This window comes from Pituophis catenifer, unplaced genomic scaffold (genome assembly GCF_029215685.1).
Source record: "Pituophis catenifer annectens isolate HBS135680 unplaced genomic scaffold, rPitCat1.0.hap2 SCAF_9, whole genome shotgun sequence".
Taxonomy (NCBI): domain Eukaryota; kingdom Metazoa; phylum Chordata; class Lepidosauria; order Squamata; family Colubridae; genus Pituophis; species Pituophis catenifer.
In genome coordinates, this window is record NW_027256889.1 from 11,415,145 (window position 1) to 11,439,771 (window position 24,627).

Below are 24,627 nucleotides of genomic sequence, written 5' to 3' on the forward strand. Positions count from 1 at the left end.
TGCATGGAATATAAATTCTTCCATTCCCCACTATTCTGTCAGAGCGGAAGAAGCTTCTCGGATGAGAAGTGAAACGCCTTCAAAAGAAAAAACAAGAAAGTCCAGTTGCCTCCTGAAATAGCACCTTTGGGACAACCATAACTTGGATTCCAAAGGGCAGGGGCCACAGCAGAAAAGGCTTTTCTCTTGGATCCTGCCAGCTGAAATTCTTTGGCAGATGGCATGTGAAGTAGCAAAAGGGATGGCAGATGGCATCAGCTGCAGCAAATGGGATGGACCAATCTCATGGGGATGGGACAGCTCCTTAGACACCCTGGGATTATTAGATTGTGTTGATTTTGATGTCAAAATTATGTGACTGCCAGCTCCGATTTTGTAGGAGAGAGGTTGATTGAACCAGTGGGAGGGGTTAAATGGGGATTTAGTCTAGAATTCCCATGCGGTCACAAGAGGGCAAAGTCCACCCCTCCCACCACCCCTTGAATACTGTTTGTTTGTTTATTTATTTATTTTGTCGCATTTCTTGGATGAGAAGTGAAACGCCTTCAAAAGAAAAAACAAGAAAGGTGTTGGGCCTTATCTAGTCTCATCCAGATGCAAACTTTTAGTCTGAGAAGATGCCTATGTATAGACTTGAGCATTAAATCAGCTAATTGAATTCATTGTTTGTGGATCTGATTGTTCAGGCTTGACAAATTTTGTGTGTATCTGATTACCAAGTTGTGCAAAGCCACTCTGGATAGTTTATAGTTCAATACAGTAATTGGGTAAAATGTGTTATGTGACTATGCCATTAGATATGAGACAGATGAGTCATACTGACTGCTTCTTGAATTTAAAATCTTTAGTTTGCTTTCATGAATATTTAGGGCACAGGTTCAGTTGTCAGGCTTGTGGAGTTAGACCTGCATTGTGATATGTAAAATAGTATCTTTTTGAATTGTTCTGAGGCATTGCCACCCCCCCCAACCCTGCTATTCCCCCCACCCCCCCAATAACCAGTTTGTGGCAGTGGTGAAATTCAATTTTTTTTATTACCCGTTATGTGGGCGTGGCTTGGTAGGTGTAGTGTGGCTTGGTGGGTGTGGCAGGGGAAGGATATTGCAAAATCTCCATTTCCACCCCACTCCGGGACCAGCCACAGATGGTATTTGCCGGTTCTCCGAACTACTCAAAATTTCTGCTACCGGTTCTCCAAACTACTCAAAATTTCCGCTACTGGTTCTTCAGAACCTGTCAGAACCTGCTGGATTTCACCCCTGGCTTGTGGTATTTCCCCCCCCAAATAGTCTCCATATTTTAAGCACTGGGCCTTTGGCAATGAGAAAGAGCGTTTACATTGCCCATATAATGCTGTTGCTATTATGCATTCAAGCACAATATTTTAGAAAAGTGTGGGGGGAAATGTACTATTGTTAATGAAAATGATGAATTCTACCCGTCCATCCACCTATTCATCGATACTTTTCCTTCTTTTGAAAAACAAATAAAATGCAAAACATCTTTAAAAATAAAAAATGAAGGGACAACTTTAAGGAAGCAATACATTTATTAAAGAATATACTGTAGTTCCCACTGAGGAGTCCATGATGCTTTCTGAGCTAGGTTGTTTTCTTCCTGAAATGTCATTATCAGGGATGGGATTCAGCTGGTTCAGACCAGTTTGGGCGAACCGGATGTTAATTTTAATCTGATTCGCTGAACCGGTTGTTGCAAGGACTGGCTGACCCCTCCCCCCTCCACTCCTAGGATTCTCCATGTGGCCCGTTTTGGATGTTAGATAAGTGCAGGGGCAGCACAGAGGCTCTGGGAGGGCAAAAAATGGGCCTACCGGAAGTTCCGGAAATCCAAAAATGGGCCCGTTTCCGGCCTCCAGAGACCCTCTGGACTTGAGGGAGGCCATTTTCACCCTCCCAGAGGCTCGAGGAAAGCCTCCAGAGTCTGTGGAGGGTGAAAACGCCCCCCCGGTGGTTCAGGAGCCTGAGTAGGCCACGCCCTACCATGGCCACGCCCACCCAGCAACTGGGCAGAGAACTGGTTGCTAAAATTTCTGAATCCCACCCCTGTTACCCCAAACTAGGTAACATCAACCGTGCTAGTAGGGAGTAGGATGTGTTCTCAGCGTTGGTGGGAGTGGTTTGGTGGGTTCTTTGGTTGGGCTGTTTACTGTTAGCTTGTTTGGCAGTTCCTTGTTTGGGGCATTGTTTACTTCTTGATTGTTGGTCTAATGTTAATCTTACTGTTAATTTCTGCTCATTTGGATTTTCATGAGAATGGGGAGGTGTTTTGATCTTTTTGTTTCCGTTTTGGCTCCAAGGACCCCTCATTTCAAATATTCTCTTATCGGTTTAATTCCTGCTTTTCTTCTCAGTCAGTACCCATACGTGGCGTATACTAGCAAATTTTCTGGCCAGGAAAAAATATTTCTACCACGGAAAAAAGGGAATAATGTGTTCTTCCCTGTACATAAAATGATAATTTTTCATTATTGATACGGTCTGTAGTACCTGCAAAAGAAGAAGCAGCAGGTGCATTATTTGGGGGAAGCAAAAGCTACAATATTTATTAGATATGCCTCGAAAGAATAAGGGATATCATTCTAGAAAAAGTTGGGCATATCCATCAATTTTCAGCTTCTTTCCATTTTTCACTTTAAAAAAATGTGTTTTGCCTATTTTCATATCCATTTAAGAACTGGACAAAGAGTGAAGAAACAACCCCCCCCCCCCAATCATATTATGTATTTCCTTGGGCACATGTCTCTGAATTTCACATTTTCTGTGCGCGCTTTCCCCTAAAGCACTTCATTTTGTATATAAATTCTCATCAACCTATGCTGAGTTGAGCCACACAACTCTGAAAATGTGCACTTGATGTATGTTTGGAAGGTTGAATAGGATGTGATTGTAGAAAAATTTGCACTAAGTAAATTTCTCCTCCATTCTTATTCTGGGCAAGATTCCAAATTACTGTCTACCTGAGCACTGCCACAAATGTTTTGACCAAATCTGATGACTGGGGTCATGCTGAGAAGCTGGAAATAAGTCATTGTAACCCAAAGCCATTGCTGTGAGTAATTGTCCTTTCCCTTGTGGATGTGATGGTGCAATACCGTAACGTAGCTTCACCTTTTCTTGTCTCCCCAAATCTCTATCGAATTTCAGTTAAAGTTTACTTAGTAATAGCAACCTTTCAGACCCCATTCCACAATCACAGCATGGATCCCCGAGGCTCACTAGGTAAAGCTTCTTTTATACTTTGGCAGATTGTGTATGAATTCTTTTGAACCTCTTGATATTTCTATTTAAAAGTCTTTCAACCGAGAGAAAATACAAACATGGCACGGGCTGATAAAAGCCCATGAAAGGTCAATCTTGCTCAACCTACGCAAATTTGAACGGGCTCCATGGAAGATCCCCTGGGGACTTAATGACAATGGCTGCATCCGTAAGGATGTCAGGCTTGAGATGAATGCAGATCAACAACCAGAATAACACAATAACAGAGTAGGAAGGGACCTTGGAGGTCTTCTAGTGCAACCCCCTGTTCAAGCAGGAGACCCCATATCATCATCTTCTTCTTCTTCTTCTTCTTCTTCTTCTTCTTCTTCTTCTTCTTCTTCTTCTTCTTCTTCTTCTTCTTCTTCTTCTTCTTCTTCTTCTTCTTCTTCTTCTTCTCCTCCTCCTCCCCCTCCACCTCATCCTTCTCCTTCTCCTTCTTCCTCTTCTTGTATTCCCACAGGTGCAGGGTCCGCTTTTCAGATCATTGAATGCCACTTTGCATGATCAGCTGCATCTCAAGGGCAGAGGCCCGCGCCTTGCATATCTTTGTTGATGATGTCTTGCCATCTCTGTTTTGGATGCCAGCAGGAGCATGGCCAGCAGGAGATCCCATATCATTTCAGAAAAGTGGTTGTCCAATCTCTTCTTAAAAACCAATGTTTGAATGATTATAAGCAATTCATCCATCCATCCTTTTATTATGGTCACAGACCAGAATAAAAAAATTAAAACATTAAAAATAAATAAAACAGAACAAGACATAATAATATATTACAGTTAGTGGTGAGATCATATATGGGTGGCCAAAGTCTGCCTAATTTTATACACATGTAATCAAACTGGTTTAAGCTATAAAGTGTATTAAATTATCCTATAAAAGAACCCAACCCAGAAGTGAGAGATCACAGCTTTAGATTGGCAGGGATGTAAACTTCCTACTTCATCCTAGCCAAACCCAGTTCCAAAGGCAAGTAGGGTATTCTTTAAGGAAGCCAATAAGGGATAAACTCTTCTACAGAACCTTTCAGATGTGGTCCTTCACTATCACCCTTTCTTCTTTCTGTTCTTCTTTCTGTTTTTAATATTTTATTGTTATTCGTGGCTTTGATTTTTTTTTTTTTGAATAATGCAATGGACTGGTATTATGAGGCTTGTGGAAATAATTTTTTTTTTAAAAAAATTGTTGATTAATTTATTTTCCATTGTTAGCATTCACATTTTGATAATGGTAATAATCGCCTTGTCTGTGAGTGGCTTAAGAGTGAGGTTGTCCTGGGTGAATCTCAAAAGCAGAAACACGCTGAGAAATGTAGGCCTGGAAGGAAGAAATTAGGCCCCAGAGTCCAATTCCTTGTTCAGTACTGAAATTCAAAATAAAATATACATGTAGTCCTCAACGTATGACCACAATTGAGCCCAAAATTTCTGTTGTTAAATGAGGCATTTGTTAAGAGAGTTTCCTGCCATTTTACGACCTTTCTTGCCACAATTGTTAAGTTAATAACATGGTTGTGAAGTGAATCTGGCTTCCCCACTGACTTTGCTTGTCAAAAAAGCTGTTTACATGACCTCTGGGACACTGCGATACATCATAAATATGAGCCAGTTGCCAAGTGTCTGAATTTTGATCATGTGACTCTGGGGATGCCACAATGGTCATACAGTAGTGGCCAAATTTGTGGAAACCTTTTGGGAAAAGTGTATTTTGAGGTTTGATGGCTAATAACACCACTTTTTTTGGGGGGGGGAGTTTCTAGATAATCCTATTCCACTGCTGGAATGGCCTGGGAATAGCCCAGACCTTAACTCAATTGAATATCTATGAAGCGGACTAAAGAAACTTGTTAAGTCAGAAGCGATCCAGCAATAAAACCCAGTGAATAGAAGCCATTATTCAATCTTGGTTTCACATGATAACAGCTGCAGAACTAAAAGACTTGGTTCACTCCATGGGAAGATGTTGTAAGACCGTGATTCACGCTAAAGATTACCCAATTAAGTATTAACTGATGTGATAATTTTTGTATATCTCGTTTTTCTATGGTGATCATTTTTGTATATCTCGTTTTTTTCTATGTGTTTCACTTTTCTTCTTTATACTGTAACTGCTATTCTAATAGCAAATCCTTCATAAAAGTTATTGCATTACATTCTTGATTAAATTATCTTTCCATTGATATATAATTTTATGGTACTGCTGCCAAAAAAAGTGGGGTTATTAGCTAGTTTTAAGAAAATACACTTTTCCCAAAAGGTTTCCACAATTTTGGCCACTACTGTAAGTGTGAAAATAATAATAAAGTTTATTGTCATTGTACGTGTATACACAGTATACCCATACAACGAAATTCACATAACACCCAAAGACCAGACCCAACTCACATGACAATTCCCAGACACACCCCCACATACCAAAAATTCCCCACCCCTAAAACCACCCAAGCATCCACGCAACAGACCAAGTAATGCTGTCCAACAGCTCACTGATGGTGGCCCTTTAGTTCATTGTTGAGTGCAATTATAGCTCTGGGATAAAAACTATTCAGAAAACGTGTGGTCCGAGTTTTAATTGTTCTATATCTTCTGCCAGAAGGCAACAGTCCAAAAAGATTGTAAGCAGGATGGGAACAGTCTCTGAGAATGTTATGCAACTTCCTCAAACAGCGAGATGCAAAGACGAAAACAGTTATAAGTCACTTTTCTTCAGTGCCACTGTAACTTTGAACGGTCACTAAATGAACTGTTGTAAATCGAGGACTACCTGTATGTAGTAAATCCCTAAATTTTTCTTGAACGTGTCAGTGAAGCGGAGTCCTTCACCTCCTGCAGTCATTGGCTCCACTGTCAATGAGTTCTCAGTTGTGTAGGAGATGACCAGGCAGAGCTTGAGGGAGGAGTCAAACATGTCATCAGTCTCGAATCATTCATGCCCAAAAGAGATCTAAGTCCAACCCACCTCGAATTCTGTTGACTCTTATCTACCACCAATTCCCCTGGACCGTTAGTAGCTCAGATTCTTGTAGAGAGCTTAAGCTTGCAATCAATCTTTATACTCATTTGAACTGCCTGGATCTCCCGATTTCCCTGGTGCTTGACATCCGTGTTAGAAATTTTTCCCCCTAATATTCCAAATTTGTAAGCATCGCTTCCCTTATTTTGTATGGGTAAAGTGCTTGTTGTCTACAATTTATGTCCTTTCACTTTGCTGCTTCCTTTCGGGAAAGGAAAAAAGCACACAGCTCTGTTGGTTTTTGTGACTATCCTTGGATTTAAGCCATCAAGCTCAGATGCTGGCATATTTATCCTACATGGAAGTTTTGCCTGCCAGATTTTGCTTATATGTATAAAAGGAAGAGTGTTCCCACTATGCTCTTTCATGTGGAGTGTGTTATATATAACTTGGATGAACCTCCAGAAGAGGTCATGTAAAATATGCACAGTACATCCCCAAGAAGAGGTCACGTATCATATGCGTAGGTATATATATATATATATGTATACATAACAAACATGATGTGCGTACTAACTACCCATATGGGAGTTGTATGTACTATCAACTTCCTTTTCCCTTTCCTCTTCTTCTGTCCTCTTCTCATTGAGTGCAAATGAGAAGAGTTGTGTGATTCTCTCTGCTCATTGACCTTCAAAGCCATCCAGCAGATTTCAGCTTGGACTCTGACTCAAACAGATGGCCTGTCCAGAGCGCTTTTTTAAAAAATTGATTCCTGAGCCTGCTCCAAGGAAGGGCCTAGCAATACAACATATCCAGTGTCTGCTACTGGGAATCCAGCCATGGACCCCAGCTTGCTGAGAAGTGCTGGGTAGGATCCAACTGTAAGAATGGGTTGGAATTAGATAGACCAGAACATTGCAACACGTCCCAGGATTCCTTCCTTCCTTCCTTCCTTCCTTCCTTCCTTCCTTCCTTCCTTCCTTCCTTCCTTCCTTCCTTCCTTCCTTCCCTCCCTCCCTCCCTCCCATCCCTTCCTTCTTTCTCCCTCCTCCCTTCCTCCCTCCCTTCTTCCCACCCTCCCTCCCTCCTTCCCTCCCTTCCCTCCCTCTTTCTTTCTCCCTTCCTTCTTTCCCTTCCTTCTTCCCTCCCTCCTTCTTTCTCCCTCCCTCCCTTCCTTCCTTCTTTTTCCCCCCCTCCCTCCTTCCTTCCCTTCCTTCTTCCCTCCGTCCCCTCCCTCCTTCTTTCTCCCTCTATTCTCTGCCTTCCTTCTTTCTCCCTCCCTCCTTCTCTTCCTTCTTCCCTCCCTCCCTCCCTTCCCTCCCTCCTTCTTTCTCCCTCTCTTCTCTGCCTTCCTTCTTTCTCCCTCCTTCCTTCTCTTTCTTCTTCCCTCCCTCCCTCCCTTTCCTTCTTTCTCCCTCCCTCCCTCCCTCCCTCCCTGCTTCCTCCCTTCCTCCCTCCCTCCTCCTTCCCTCCCTCCCTCTTTCCAATCTACAGGTGAAAGAGAAAAAAAAAGATTTGGAAATCTTTGTAAAATAGGAATAAGAGGGCAGAGGCAGAGCAGAACCAGTTCTCCACCACAGAAGGCAAACTCCAACTTTTTTTTGTAGAGGATGTATTATATAACAACAAAAATTCTGACTTGCCCCGCTCCCATCTATTCTCTGCCTCCCAAGTCCCAGCTGATTGGGAAGAAATGGGGATTTTGCAGTAATCTTCCTCTGGAGTGGGCTGGGATTGGAGATTTTACAGTATCCTTCCCCTGCCATGCCCACCAAGCCATGCCTTCCAAGCCACGCCCACCAAGCTACGCCCACAGAACCGGTAGTAAAAAAATTTGAAACCCACCACTAGATGGATAGCAATAGAATATGTAGAGGTATTCCTCGACTTACAACCAGTGATTGTTTGAAGTTACAACAATACTGAAAAAAAGTGACTTACAGCCGGTTCTCACACTTGTGACTGTCACAGCATCCCCATGGTCATGTGATCAAAACTGGGGCATTGGGCAACCAGCATACATTTATGATGGTTGTAGAATCCCGGGGTCATGTAATTGCCATTTGCAACTGGCTTCCAAAAGCCAAGGGTTAAGCCCGATTTGCTTAATAACTGTGTAATTCACTTAACAACTCCAGTGATACGCTTAACAAGAATGGCAAAAAACGTCGTAAAATTGGGTGCTTTTCATTTAACAATCTCCTTGCTTAGCAATGGAAACTCTGAGCCAAAGCACCCAAAGGCCAGGCAAGGAATAATGGATGGAAACTGATGAAGGAGAGATTCAACCTGGAAATAAGGAGAAATTTTCTGACAGTGAGAACAATCAACCCATGGAACAGAAGTTGCCTTCGGAGTGTCAGACTTCGATGCTATCTCAAAATAAATGAATTTCCAAACTGCCAATCTTTAAGGAAATCTTTTCTTTAATTGAGCACAGCCACCGGATCATGACTCGATGCTTATCTGCTTGTATCTTATAAGACCGTGCTGCCTTGTCTAACGCCCTCTTGATGTTCTCCCAGGTTTCTCTTAGCATTGCCATCCATTCGGTCAAGGTAACTGAGGAAGGAGGCTCCCTCGGGTACTCTGGCATGGGGACGAAATCGATGCCGCTCACTGTCTTAAATGGGGTTAGTCCTGTACTACTGTGGACAGCATTGTTATATGCGACCTCAGCAAACGATAAGAAGTCTGCCCAGTTCGATTGATGGTAGTCCACGTAGCACCTCAGGTACTGCTCTATCATGGCATTCAATCTCTCCGCCCCCCCATTGGTGCTCGGGTGAAACGCTGAGCTGAGGCCTTGGGATGATCCTATGGATCGAAGGAATTCCCTCCTTCGCTGTAAACTGGACACCTCAATCAGAGATTATTCTTCTGGGTACTCCGTGCAGGCGGTAGATGTGTTTTACGAACAGTTTGGCCAATTGGCGGGCTGAGAGTAGTCCGCTGCAGGGTATGAAATGTGCCTGTTTGGAGAACAAGTCTATTACAGTTCAGATCACTGTGCTTCCGCTGCTCCTCGGCAGTTCGACTATGAAGTCCATAGCAATCTCCTCGCATGGCCTTGACGGTTCAGCTACTGGCTGCAGCAGCCCCGGGGGCCTTCCTGGTTGGGTTTTCATCGTGGCACAGATGGTACAACTTTTTACATAGCTGTCCACGTCTTTTCTCATGTGGGGCCACCAAAACTGTCTCCGAGCTAACTTTGAGGTTGTGGGAGTTTCATCACTGGAGGCTTTCAAGAAGAGACTGGATTGCCATTTGTCAGAAATTGCGTAGGGCAGTGGTGTCAAACTCAAGGCCACGGGCTGGATCTGGCCCATGGGGTGCTTAAATCTAGCCTGTGGGAAATAGCAAAGGACCAGCCCATGGTGCCTCTGGCAGCCCCCACAGCCTGTTTTGGCCAGCAGGGTGCTACAGGAAGCCATTCAGGCCAAGAAGGATCTGTGGAGGGGGACTGTGCTTGCCCCCTGTGCCCTGTTTTGGCTGGCAGGATGCTGCAGGAGGTGTCCATCCCATCACCACCCCCGGATGGCCTGCAGAGAACTATAGTGCTGATCCGGCCCTCGGAGAAATCTAGTTCGACACCCCTGGTTCTAGGGTCGTCTGCTTGGGTAGGAGGATGGACTAGATGACCTACAAGGTCCCTTCCAACTCTGTTATTCTGTTATCCTAATTATGGACATTAAGTCAAAGATGACCCGTATGTGCTTGAAATGATGCTATCCATTCACATGCTTGCATGCTAATCAGCTCTTCATTTTTTTGTGATCAGGTCAGGGGTGGGCTGCTGGGGGTTCGCAGGGGTTCGGGAGAACCTCTAGCTAAGATTCTGTGCAGTTCGGAGAAGCCTCAAATCCCACTCCTGGCTGGTCCCTCCCCTCCCCTCCCCGGAGTCCCCACAGGTAGTTAAGTGCAGGGCGTACGCGGAGGCTTGGGGAGGATGAAAAACAGGCTTACCAGAAGTTTGGGAAGTTCAGGCCTATTTCTGACCTCCAGAGGGCCTTCGGAGTCTGGGGAGGCCGTTTTTTGCCCTCCCTGAGGCTTGAGGAAAGCTTCCGGAGCCCGGGGAGGGCAAAAATGCTCCCCCCCGTTGTGGTGCAGGAGGCCGACTAGGCCACATCCACCATGGCAACGCCCACCCAGCAACCGGGCAGAGAACCCCTCGCTAAAATTTTTGAAGCCCACCCCTGGATCAGGTCCACGTGGTGTAACACTATTCCTTCACTTGCACCCCTCCAGATGTCCTGCGGCTACCTCTCTCTTTCTGGGAGTCAGGTCTTTGCACATTTGGAAGAGATCAGGTTGAGGAAGGTTCTGTGGCCTGCTAATTAAATGAGCTGTTGTGCCATTTCAAAACATGGAGCTGTCTGTGGGCCCGTTTATGGAGGAAACAGAAGTGATGTGCCTTGCAATTCTGTGATGGCAATTCCTGGCTTTTTTTGTGAGGTTATTCACTCTGCTGAAAGCTCAAGCCAAAATGGCTTAGATGCCTGGCCTTGGTTTCACTATGGAAGTTGCCAGTAATAACTTCAGGCAGCAAATGTATCTCAGTGGGGAAGCATAATTAGGTTGGGCAAAGAAAGGCCCAAGTTTAATCTACCAGCCTGTCGAAGTAAAATTGCAAAAGGCATGTATCTTAATGGCTGGAGAGCTCCTCAAGCTGATTAAGAAATACTTGGAGAATGTATTTTTTCTGAAGAAATTAAGAGATATGCTTCTGTTCCCATTTATTTCTTCACAACTCTTGCAATTTGTTGGAGATGGTAGTTCGTTCATGATTCTAGAGAAGACAGGGTTTGGTTTAAAGCCTGATGGGGAGGACGCCTGGATATTGTGGCTTAAGTAACATCTAGATCAAGGGTCTCCAACCTTGGCAACTTTAAGCCTGGTGGACTTCAACTCCCAGAATTCCCCAGCCAGCAAAGGCTTAAAGTTGCCAAGGTTGTAGACCTCTGATCTAGAATGTTCCAGGTTTAATGCTTTGCTTCAGAGAATTTATTGTGATGTGGACAAAAGTGCATAACTTTGTAAAAGCATATCACGTTATGGAAGATCTCCACTATCAACTTTAGTTATTTCCTCCCTAATGAGTTAAAATGTCTTTTTGCCTTCAGATCAGGGGTGAAATCCAGCAGGTTCTGACAGGTTCTGGAGAATCAGTAGCAGAAACTTTGAGCAGTTCGGAGAAGCGGTAGCAGAAATTTTGAGTAGTTTGGAGAACCAGCAAATACCACCTCTGGCTGGCCCCAGAGTGGGGTGGGAATGGACATTTTGCAATATTCTTCCCGTGCCACACCCACCAAGCCACCCCACCAAGCCACGCCCACAGAACCAGTAGCGACAATTTTTAGATTTCACCACTGCTCCAGATAATGTGAGTGCTCTAATGCTGGAGATTTTTGAGAAGAGGTTGGGCAGCCATTTGTCTGAAATGGTGGTATAGTTTCCTGACTGAGCAGTGGGCTCAACCAGAAGACCTCCAAGGACCCATTTAACTCTGCTATTCTGATGTTTTCTAGTATCATCCAATTGGGATATCAATGGAAACTGGGTGGTGTAAATTTTTAATGAAATAAAAAAAGTCATGCAGCCAAAATAACAATAATGAGGATGGGCATTTTATCATTTTAACCAGTGGTGAGTTGCTCCCGGTTTGGTCTGGTTCTTGCGAACTGGTAGTAATGGCGGTGGGAGGCTCTGCCCACCCACCTGGATGTCATCATCAGAGGTGGGTTTCAGCAGGTTCTGACCAGTTCTGGAGAACCGGTAGCGGAAATTTTGAGTAGTTCGGAGAACCGGTAGTAAAACTTCTGACTGGCCCCGCCCCCATCTATTCTCTGCCTCCCGAGTCCCAGCTGATCGGGAGGAAATGGGGATTTTGCAATAACCTTCCCCTGGATTGGGGACGGAGCCATGCCACACCCACCAAGCCACACCCACAGAACCGGTAGTAAAAAAATTTAAACCCACCACTGGTCATCATGAATGCATGCGCAGAAGCTTCTGCGTGTGCGCTCCCATTGTGAACCAATAGCGGAGGTAAATAGAACCCATTCCTGATTTTAACCATGGCTGGATAAGACTATGGAGATACTATAAGTCAATGAGTGGGGAAATGGCCACAATAGCTTCCTCATCCAGCCACTGTTGTACAATAATGAGTAACAGTAATGAGGAGACCTGGCACTATAGTGAAGTCTGAGAAAACTTACACCAACCTTGACAACTTCAATGAATTGAATTTATTGATTGATTGATTAGCCCTTGGGCCATATCAAAGTGCAGAGTTCCAGAAACAAATCATTACAAAAGTTTGGTAAAACAATTTAAATGAAATTGAAATAACGCACGATTAAAAATGCAATTAGAATAAAATACGATCTAAAATTACATCGGAATAAAATACAATCATTTGAGATACAATTTAAATATGATTAAAATTATATTATAATGCCACCCCTGCATCTACCCAATCAGTCTTAAAACTACTATTAAAATTACATTATTAGATCAAATGGTCTTTCCTACAATCTACCACATTCTGCTGCACCAACTTTGTCCTTTTTTCCATCAACTTTACCGCAAATTTGGCGATCCATTTCACCAACTGCAAGTTAGAACCTAACAGACAATGTTGCAAGAAGTGCTCTTTAGACTTAGGGGACAACTTAGACAACTTCAATGTGTGGACTTCAATTGCCAGAATCCCCTGGCAAGCATGAATTCTGAAAGTTGAAGTCTATATATCTTAAAGTTGCCAAAGTGAAGAAACTTGGACTTAGACAAAAATCCCATCTTCCTGGAGCTGTATTGGTGAAGAACAATGTAAACCAGGAGTGTCCAATCTTAGTAACTTTTAATCTTGTGGACTTCAACTCCCAGAATTCTGCAGCCAGTATGGTTGACTAAGGAATTCTGGGAGTTGAAGTCTATAGGTCTTGAAGTTGGCAAGATTGGACACCCCGATGTAAAATGTAGTCTGATATGCATGGAAGAGCATCTTAGAAGAGATTGTGTGCAAAGTGTGAGGTTCGTATTTCAACTCCCTGTCTCATCCTAAATATGTTACCCAGAGAGATTGGCTATTAAGCAAGGAGAAACTGAACATGTATCTTCTTGATTATCAAAATATATCATAAAGGAAAAATGGATACATTTTCTTCAATGCCTTTGATGCTGGCCTTACTTCCCATTTCTGTGATCTGATCAAAGGAGATTGTGCTGTTATCTGAATGTGCTTCTGTGGCTAATTCATTTTCAGTGATGAAAGTTTACCATGGCAATAGAAACTTGCCGGAAGAAAATGACAGTGACAGAAGAAAAAAGGTGTTTTTTAGATGCATAAAATGCCCGTGTGAGCTACAGTATCTGGTAAGCTTCTTAGCATGCTTTGCCTGAGAAAATAAGATCTACAGAGCTGTAGATTTGAAGTGGGATCTTATAAATCTAACAAACTGACAATGATCAATTAAAAGTGTGTGTGTGTGTGTATGTGTGTGTGTGTGTGTGTATTTAAATTTTAAAACCTCAGCCAGTTTCTTTTGTAGATTTGTAAAATATCCTTTTCTAAACTATTCTCTTGGCTCAGTTGTAAATCTACTTTTGATACGATTTCTATCTTGTCAGACAAAATTTGTTCTACATTTGTCATTTCTTCAGTATAGTAATATCTTTTGGTCATTCTGGTAGTCTATCCATAGAAGCAGACATCGTTAATACCATGGCTACTACTTTCTGATTCTATACTTCAAAAATTTCCTTCAATATTTTCATTGTTATAATGTTTTGCAACATTTTACAAGCTTGTACATCTTCCCTCTACCTAAAAACTTTAGTCCCCTCTAGTGTCCAGTTTTTAAAATCACGAAATTGCGTATCTTTGTTGAGTCTTGTAAAAAACAAAACAGAATCTATTTCCCACAGGAAGCTGTTTGTTCTTTTCCCCAAGTCTTATTATAAAAAAACTCAGTATTCCAGTTTCATGTAGACCCTTAGTTCGTTTATAATACCGGTAGTAGTTACCATATTTTTTGGAGTATAAGATGCACCGGAGTATAACGCACCTTAATTTTTGGGGTGAAAAATAAGAAAAAAGCTGATTGGTGGGTGGAGCAGCCTCCCGGAATACCCCCAATCAGCTTTTCCCAGAGGTGAATTTTAGCAACAGATTCATTGGTTGTGAGCTTTTTTTCCAGCCTCTGAAACTTCTGAAACTCCATTTCAGAAAAAAACTTTTTTTTCTGCCTCTGAAAGCCTCCAAAACAGAGCTTCAGAAAAAAAGCCTCTGAAAGTTTCAGAGGCTTTTTTTCTGAAGCTCTGTTTTGGAGGCTTTTTTTCTGAAGCTTTGTTTCTGAGGCTTTTTTTCTGAAGCTCTGTTTGGAGGCTTTTTTTCTGAAGCTTCATTTCTGATGCTTTTTTCAGCTTGTGGAGAGTAGCCACTGGAGCATATGAGAGTAATCTCTTATCCTCTCCTTATCCGGAGAGGTTCTAAAGAATCAGGCTACAATATTCACCCATCTCTTGGTATTTACTCCAGTTATCAATCACCTCCACTTTTGTGGGACCATCTTATGTTCACTATACTTCTCTGGAAGTCTGCAATTATTTGTTTCTTTAATTTGTATTTTACTGTATTTGTTTCACCATTCAAGGGGCTAACAAAAGAACATTAGAGCAAATATAAATAAACTCTCAATAAAATCAATACATTTTCAGTCCCATTCCCCCCCCCCCCACACACTCACAAATTGTGGACATTTTTTCTGTCAAAAATTTGGAAACTATTGCTATCCTGCTCTCAATGGTTTATCCCATTCTTCTTCTATTTGCTGGTCTTCAGGAGTGATCAGCCACAATTCCCATTATTTTTAAACAGGATTACCATGAATTTCAGCAGGAGCAGAGGGCTGGACTAGATGACTTCTGATGCCTCTTCCAGTTCTGTTTCTATGATCTCTGCGAAACATCAGTTTGAGCCAATCTGTTTCTTACAGTGCCAGATGGAATCTCTGCTGCTTTTATTACAAAATGTGATCTGTATGCTACTGAACTACCACAAACATTACTTCAGAACAAGTACTCAATCTAACTTTCCATCTCAAAGGAGGTGAAATTCAGCAGTAGCAAGCCATCTAGCTTTAAATAAACCACAATAGTACCTTACTGGCTTTTTCTCCAACCTAGGATCTTTGAAATGTGTTGATCCTGTAACTCCACTACAATCGCCAGCCAAGAGAGGAAGGCTGACATAACTATGAGATTCTTTTTGCTTTTGCACTGGCATTTCTACCACTTTTCTACGGAGAAGTGGCAGTTTTTAAAAGTTGCATGTTTCAAAAATGCCAAGCCTTCCCAAAATATGTACTCCGACTTCATATATCCAAAGTGGTGATTAGCATCACTGGTTTGATGATTTGTGTGAGGGAAAAAAAATGGAGTTTCTGACTCCACTTCCCGCCCAGAATGAAATCCTGAGGAAAAAGGGTGTGTGCAGAATGTAATTTCCCAGGATCTGAGCCCATGACAAGTTCTGTCTTCAGACAGAAATGTTTCTGATTCTTTCTCCAAGCATTTCTGTTTGGCTACCTTAGAGGAAGTGTTGCATGTTTTTCCTGTGTGTTCTAACACTAAACCAGATTTTATTTCCAGTTGTGCTTAGCTAGGCTGTACATTTTTTCCTATAGATACACAGAAAAATAACTCAGTTTCTCTTGATTAAAGTAGATGCAGCCACTTAGATAAGAAAGTTGCATGGACTTTCCATCCAGTTTTAGTAACAAACCTATTATGGGGTTGTGATAATTGTCCCTGAGAGATGTCTCATGAACATCCATGGGACTTTGTGTTCATGTTACTGTGTGTTATGGATATAAATTTTATGGGGTGCTACAATTTCTCTGATCCTACATCGAGTGTTGCTATGGCCAAGGCTGTTTGATTTCTATCCCTTTTTCTTTAAGGGAATGAAAATAAAACAGAATTAGATCCATAATTCAATGCAATCCAATTGGATATGGGTGTCAGGCAGGGGTGGGATTGAAAAATTTTAGCAACCGGTTCTCTGCCTGGTTGCTAGGTGGGGATGGCCATGGGGGCGTGGCCTATATGGCCTCCTGCACCACGGTGGTGGTGGGTGTTTTCGCACTTCCTAGGCTCCGGAGGTGTTCCTCAAGCCTCCGGGAGAGTGAAAACGGCCTCCCCTGCGCTCTGGAGGCCCTCTGGAGGCCGGAAAAGGACTTGTTTCCGGACTTCTGGGAGGCCCATTTTTTCACCCTCCCAGAGCCTCCGCACGGGCCGTGCACTTACCTTGCATCCAAAATGAGCCACCTGGAGACTCCTGGAAGGGGCGGGGCAGGGTGGGCGAGGCTAGCCAGTTGTTGCAACTACCAGTTCAGCAAACCAGATGTAAAATTAACATCCAGTTTGCCCGGTCCAAACTGGCTGAATCCCATCTCTGGTGTCAGATCAGTTTGGTTTGGAAAACAGAACAACTGTTGTATGTATACCCAACTGGAAATCTGTTCCAAAGCATCTCATTATTGAATATTTGCTTATCCTTACATCTCTTTCTTGGTTTAGCAATGGCATTTTCAGGATTTTGGGCAGATACTCCTGTCCACCTTTGGCTGAACGAACAACAGGGCCCCAAATGGATCAGGCTGGTTTTCTAAAAGTCTAGGTGAAATAATGGCAGCTAAGGAAAGGAGGACTCCATTAGACCATTAATTGTCAATCTTACCAGGTAGACCAGAAAGGAAAAAGAACCAAGTGAGCTAATTCTACTTTATTTTAAGTCTACATTAGCAAAATCTGGCAAGTCGGAAGGTACAAGTACTCCGCATTTCCCCCACACCCTAGAGATTAGGGATGGTCTCTTCCTGATATTTTGCCTCACCCGCTATCCATCTGAGGACTATGCTATCTCTTATCTGACACTCCCTAGGTAGCGTCTTTGGCTCTGCCGCCAAGTTCATTACATTGTACTCATTGGATCACTACACTGTCAATTCACTAAATTATGGTTTGTCTGTCACTATAAACTTGCGTGTCCTGAGATTCAAGGGAAAAGATCAGGCAAGTAAATGTCCATTCCAACTATGAGAAATTTGCAGCATTTGGGGATTTCAGTGGTAATACCCTAATTTTAAGCCTTTCCAAGAACCTGGGAGCCAGAATTGCCTAATCCTGATGCTGAATTCTAAAAAAAAAAATTCAGGTCTTTCTCTTGGCTTCTTCCAGGCTTACTCTTGCCAATACCTGACACTGCCACCTGGGCAAAGCCATTATACAGCCTACGGCATCCACTTATTATGATTCTCTCAATAAAGACCATTATTTTAATGGGGTTCCTCCCAAGAACGTGGTTTAGCCTGCCAACCGGGCATATCAAACTCTCTGTTGCTTAACTGGAACACATCACCATCTCTCTGCTTTTCTTTTACTTTGCTCAGCCAATTTCTACAGGCCAGCATCTTTAATGGGCATTGGGATAATTGGTACACTCCCAGAGTATTCTGGCAATAGTGAACCGAAGGGCACCATGATCTGTACAGAAGTTGGATTTCATCTCATCAGCTGAAGACAACAGGCAAACAAATTATAGTGCCTTATTTTTTTTTTCCAGAGGGACGCGGTGGCTCAGTGGCTAAGAGGCTGAGCTTGTCAATCGAAAGGTCGGCAGTTCAGCGGTTCGAATCCCTAGTGCCGCATAACGGGGTGAGCTCCCATTACTTCTCCCAGCTTCTGCCAACCTAGCAGTTCAAAAGCACGTTAAAAAATGCAAGTAGAAAAATAGGGGCCACCTTTGGTGGAAAGGTACAGCATTCTGTTCATCTTTGGCATTTAGTCATGCTGGCCACATGACCGCGGAGACGTCTTCGGACAGAACTGGCTCTTTGGCTTTGAAACGGAGATGAGCAATACCCCCTAGAGTCGGGAACAACTAGCACATATGTGCGAGGGGAATCTTTACCTTTACCTTTATTTTTTTTCCAGTATGTTGGACATTACGTTTTATTCTTGCCCCCCCCTCCAATAGTCTAAGAAAAGGAATATTACATACTGATATGGTATTCTGTAAGTTGTATAGCTGTAAATGTTTGAAGGCACGTCTGACCATCCTCAGGTTCCTCAGAGAAGGTGAAGAGTATTTGGACAAGATAGACTCAGAGGACCAGGAAGTGGTCACCTATTGTTGGAACTGGGCAATCCATTTCATGTCATCCCTTTGGAGGTTGAGACACAGACTTCTAGAGAAGAGTTTATGCTCAGCATTTCATTCAGAAGGGCTTAAGCTCAGGCTTTCATGAGAAAGCTAATGGGTGTTCTAAAGAGTTAAAAAAAAGATATGCCACTGCTGTAACGGAAACAGCAATCTGCTGATTAGACATGAGCTCATTGGACATGTATTGTCTCCCAGGTTTGAAAACATGGAATATAATGGAGAAGCTGATCTGAGTAATCAAACCTAGTATGCCAGTGATTCTCAATTTGTGGTCTGCGGATCCCTAGAGGGGGGCACAATGTCATCACAGGGGGTCCACGAAGAAATGTATGATTTAAATCTTGAGTTAAGTCTTGGGGGGGTCCGTGGCCATGATCCATGGCCACAAAAGGTATTTAAAGGGGAGTTGTGGTGAAGAAAATGTTGAGAACCCACTGTACTATGCTATTCTCTTGTTTCAGGAGCCTCAGGAGCCCAGGAAAGAAAAAACGCCTCCCCACCATGGTACAGGAGGCCGACTAGGCCACGCTCACCATGACCATGCCCACCCAGCAACCGGGAAGAGAACCCCTTGCTAAAACTTTTGAAGCCCACCCCTGATAGTATCAATTCTTGGACCATATTTTACATTAGGCATCTCTAAACATAGCAACTTTAAGACTTGTGGATTTCAGCTCCCAGAATTCTGGGAGGGGAGTTGAAGTCCACAAGTCTTAAAAGTTGGCAAGTTTGGAAACCCCTGGATTAGAAGATCTCAAAGATCCCTGCCAAGGCTACAATTCTATGCAATACTTAAAATTAGGCTTTGAACATAGGAAGTCATTTAAAATGTTGTCAGGTGGCACCTTCCACCAGCGAGACTGGCCAAAATGTTCCCCAATACCCCATCAACTTGTTGGAAATGTAAACAAAATCAGGGAACATACTACCACATGTGGTGGACGTGCCCCAAAGTAAAAAAATATTGGAATAGAATAAGAATATATTTAGAATAGATAACCAAACAGCGAATACAGATGAAACCAGAACTATTTTTGTTAGGAATACTTCCAGGAAATTATGACAAAAACTACAATACTTAATTATACATATCACAACAGGAGCGATAATAATATATGCACAAATTGGAAAAATAATAATATACCAATAGAAGAAAATTGGATAAGAAAAATTTTAGAGTGTGCAGAGATGGATAAACTCACAAAAGAAATACAAGTTAAGGAGGAAACAGAATACTACATGGTATGGGATAAATGGTATGAATGGTTAGAGGAGAGGTATAAAGGGCAAGGAAAAATTAAATGAGGAAGATACAGGAGTTTGAACTTGGAACAAACATATAGAAATGGAACTGAGACAGAATGTATGATTGTAATTTAGTACATTGATATTTTTATATGTATAAATAAATATTAGAGTCACATGTATAGATAGTAAATTGAAATAAGGGGAAAAATGGATATATAAGAAATGAATACTGATGTGGAAATGTTGTAAAGAAGAAAATTGTAAAAATTTCTTTTTTTGTTTTAAAAAAACTAATAAAAATTATTTTAAAAAAAATAAAATGTCAGAGTATTGTTCCATTATTCTTGAGATGGGCTACTTCAGTTGATCGCAACCTGTTTTAAATGTACAGTTGTTTTATGAGTCAATAGGGATTTTTTTTTTTTTTGAGAATTATGGATTAGAGTATCAGGTTGGGGAAGCCTGGTTTAATAAACCAAACATGAGGACAGATCAAGCATGTTCATGGGAATATATCAGAAAACGACAGGAATCTTTTGTCTTTTTAATAAGGTAAAGTCTTCTTAGAATTGTGTTATCTGCTGGATGTATTCATGTAAGGGACTTTGACAACAGTACAAAACAGGTTTGTTCTTGGATTTGTTTCTTCTTCTAAGTTTCCAGTCTAGCCCATAACAGAGGGAGATCTCATAATCTCCCATCTAAGTGCTAATCAGATCTGATCCTGCTTACCTTTTGGGAAATCGGCCAAAGTCAGTGAGATGCTGCCTTCCAACTGGGCATGGCCTCTTTCAAAACCTGAGCCATTATTAGGAAACAGGATTGCCTTTGGCGCAATATTTATATTAAGGGAAGCCGTCACCTACCTCCTTCTTACCCCCTTAACCAGACATTTGAGGACCTGCAATTTTAATGAAGAGAACAGATGCTGACATGCTTAGTGTGCACACACACACTCCTCCTACTACACTGGGTGACATCTCATCTCCTAAGCTTTCAGAGGATGATTACTAATTATACCCTTGGCTTGGATGGCAGGTGTCTGACTTCCAGTTGCATTGCCTTGTGGTGAGATCATTGGGAGTGACCAGCTCAATTATAGGGGAGAGTGTGCTGGGCGATCCAGACACACGGAGAAAGTCTGGGCTTGGAGAAGAGAGGGAAAATGCTGGGAAAGGTAGCCAGAGACTGAAGAGGAAGAATCCAGCAAGTAGCATTGCTAGCCAATATAAGATGCCTTTTCTAAGTCGAGTCCCCTTGAGATGCGTGGAATTCAACTTCTAGGAATTTCAGCACTAGATGTACTGGCTGGGAAAGCCCACACATTTAGAGGCTTGCAGTTGGGAGAAAGAGTTGTGTAAAACACAGTGTTTGGCAGGAAATGACTATATTTTTCCCCCAGTTGTTTTCTTTTAATTGGATGGCAATGTTTTTTTTCCCTTAAAGAAGAACATTTTAGGGAAATTGCACGGATGCAGCACATGAATTTTAAGCTATTGCCTTCCTAAAAAAAAGATGGCTGAGAATTATGTCTAAGCTTTTGAATATTTAATATGGTAGTTTCTAATCTCCATGGCTGCCTCCCCTCCTTCAGATAACCCCCTCCTAGGAAGATATCAACAAGGATTTTTTCCCCTGGGGGAAGGGTCATAGCAGGAACTGGAGCAACCCATGTAGCTATGGTATAGTGCACAGAGGTGCAGTGCAGCCCAAACAAACTTAATACAGCCAATATATGTAATCCTCAATTTACAACCACAAATGGGACCTGAATTTATGTTGTTAAGCAAGGCAGTTGTTCAGTGAGACATACCATATTTTATAATATTTTTGCCATGATTGTTAAGTGAATCACTGCAGTTAAGAGAATTGGCAAGTCGTTAAGCAACCCCAATTTCCCCCATTGATTTTGCTTGCCAGAAGACAACTGGGAAGGTTACAAACGGCAATCATGGGATACTGCAACCGTTGTAAATATATGCTAGGTGCCAAGCACCCAAATTTTGGTCACGTGACCAGGGGGAATATTGCCACGGTTGTAAGTGCGAGGATCTGTTGTAAGTCCTTTTTTTCAGTGCCGTTGTAACTTGAATAGTCATTATATGAATGGTTTTAAGTCAAAGGCTACCTGTACTCCAGGACAGTTCTGTACCTTCTACTCAGGGATGAAATCCAGCAGGTTCTGACAGGTTCTGGAGAACCGGTAGTGAAAATTTTGAGTAGTTCAGAGAACTGGCAAATACCACCTGGCTGGCCCCAGAGTGGGGTGGGAATGGAGATTTTGCAATATCCTTCCCCTGGAGTGGGATGGGAATGGAGATTTTGCAGTATCCTTCCCCTGGAGTATGATGGGAATGGAGATTTTGCAGTATCCTTCCCCTTCCCCGCCCACCAAGCCACACCACACCCACCAAGCCATGCCCACAGAACCGGTAGTAAAAAAAATTTGGATTTCACCACTGCTTCAACTCCCCAAAGTTTTCAAATATCTGGAGAACGAAGTAAACAAATAAAAGCCTCTTTTACAGGAGAAGAAAACTTTTGGAGATGGATTACAAATTTTGGCAAAATACTAGTAAAAACACCTACGACAGTTGTCTCTAAAAGGCCTAATTGGAAAGGGCAGGATGGTACGATAATTTGGGATATTTTCAGGGGTGGGCTTCAAAAATTTTAGCAAGGAGTTCTCTGCCTGGTTGCTGGGTGGGTTTGGCCATGGTAGGTGGGGCCTAGTCGGCCTCCTTGCACCACAGCATGGGGGGTGGGGTGCGTTTTTGCCCTCCCCGGGCTCCAGAGGATTTCCTCAAGCCTCCAGGAGGGCAAAAACGGCCTCCCCAGGCTCCGGAGGCCCTCTTCTGGCCTTCCTAAACTTCTGGTAGGCCTGTTTTTCGTCCTCCCTGAGCCTCTGTGCACACCCTGCACTTACCTGCATCCAAAATGGGCCGCTTGGGAACTCCTGGGAAGAATGGGGAGGGCGGGGCCAGACAGAAGTGGGATTTGGGGGTTCTCTGAACTGCACAGAATCTTAGCTAGAGATTCTCCCGAACCCCTGCGAACCCCCAGCAGCCGACCCCTAGATATTTTAGAATGGAATGTGGCTCCTGACAACCTGAGTGGGAGAATTCTCTACTCTTTTCTTGTAGGACCCCACTGTCTGCTGTGTATACCGCCTATTGCGAAGGCTGTCCAGCCCAATCTAAATGAAAGACAGACCCATCAAGTGAGAACAGAAGGCCTGGAAATTACCCAGGAGGTAAATTTTGATGACAGGCATAACATATTGATCTAGACTGAGAAGTGTCACATGGGAATTGTTTATCTTGCTAGGTTGAGCTTATTAATTAGACGAAAGTTAATAGTTGTTACAATTATATCTAGATTTGCATATAACGATATAACCATTAGCATATTTCAGTGTTCCTCAATCTTGGCAGCTCAAAGATGTGTGGAGTTTGACTCCCAGAATTCCCCAGCCAGCTTAACTCCATACACTTTTAAGGTTGAAAAACACTGGCATATCTGAATACCATTTGCCTCCTTTTTAGACGGATGCATTTTCTCTTTCTGGTGGCAAATATTTCTTGCTAGTAACTGGAATTTTGAGAATTATTTCTGCGAGTTGTAGGCCTTTTACCTAAACGTGGCATTTTTTAGGGCATCTTCTCACAAATTCCAGCAAATTTCCTTTAGAAATGAGAAATAATCCACAATGGAGTAGGGCAGCAAGAGCATTAGATCATAATATCTCTATAAAAATTAAAAAAGAGACTCTTAAGGAATATTTTCACCTGTTCCAGCAGGATCTCTTCCTGTATCTCTAAGTAGCATTTCTCCTAACCCTGCTGCTGACCTTAACTACTTAAAAATGAGAATTAAAAACCAGGAAGAATTGGAAGCCAGTTCTTCTGAAAAGATCAGATTGGAAACAATTCTTTGCACGCATTTCTGTGCAAGGGTTATAAGGAAGTGAGCTGGAGTATATGAAGATTTATCACCACTCTCCTTAATGCAATTACCACAAAGATTCTTGTGCCTTTGATGCTAAGGACTATGTGGGTGTGATAAAATATTTGGCTGAATACTGTCAGAGGCCGTAGGAGAAACCTGTTTTATCAAGGGCCTCATTTGGTATATTCATGTCTGTCCCAGTAGTAGGTATGAGAACAAGGACCTGCAAGTGTGAAAGTTTATTGGAGAAATCTGTCTCCAGAATTCCCTCATTACGTCTCTGGATATCTGGTTTTTAGGAACTGTCTATCACAAAAATAATAGTTTGAAATTTCATGCCAGAACAATTAATCTGTGGAACAGCTTCTCTCCAGAGGTTGTAGGTGCTCCATCACTGGAGTTTTTAAGAAGAGACTTTTAAGAAGAGACTTGATAGCCATTTGGCTGGAATGGGATAGATTTTCCTGCTGGAGCAGGGGGGTTGGATTAGAAGACTGCTATGGTCTTCTAGTCCAACCTTCCAACTTTATTATTCTGTATTCTGTCTACATCTTGCAATTCTCTGGCTGGACTTGTTTTATCTAAATCTGTTCAGTTCTTTTTATTCCCTATTCCAATCCAGCTGTCACTTAAAATCAAGACTGCTCACAAACTGTATCGGTTGGATACAGTTTGAGGCGAGCCTTTCCTTGAATACTGGCTGCATTCCTATCATAGGCAGCATGGCTCCTTCTGGACTGAAGAAAGGTTCAGCTCTCAAGGCAGCTTGGCTAACTTCCAGCCCAGGTGCTCTGTATTCAAAAGAGTTGGCACGCCCTCCGTGTCCTTAGCCCAACCTGCTCATCGCTGCACAAAGGAGGTGAGGTTAGGTTGCTGTGAACAGCTGGGATGACATACACAACGTAATGCACCTTTCACACCTGACACTTGTCTTGCTAGCTGTGCTGTGGAGGGACCATGTCTTT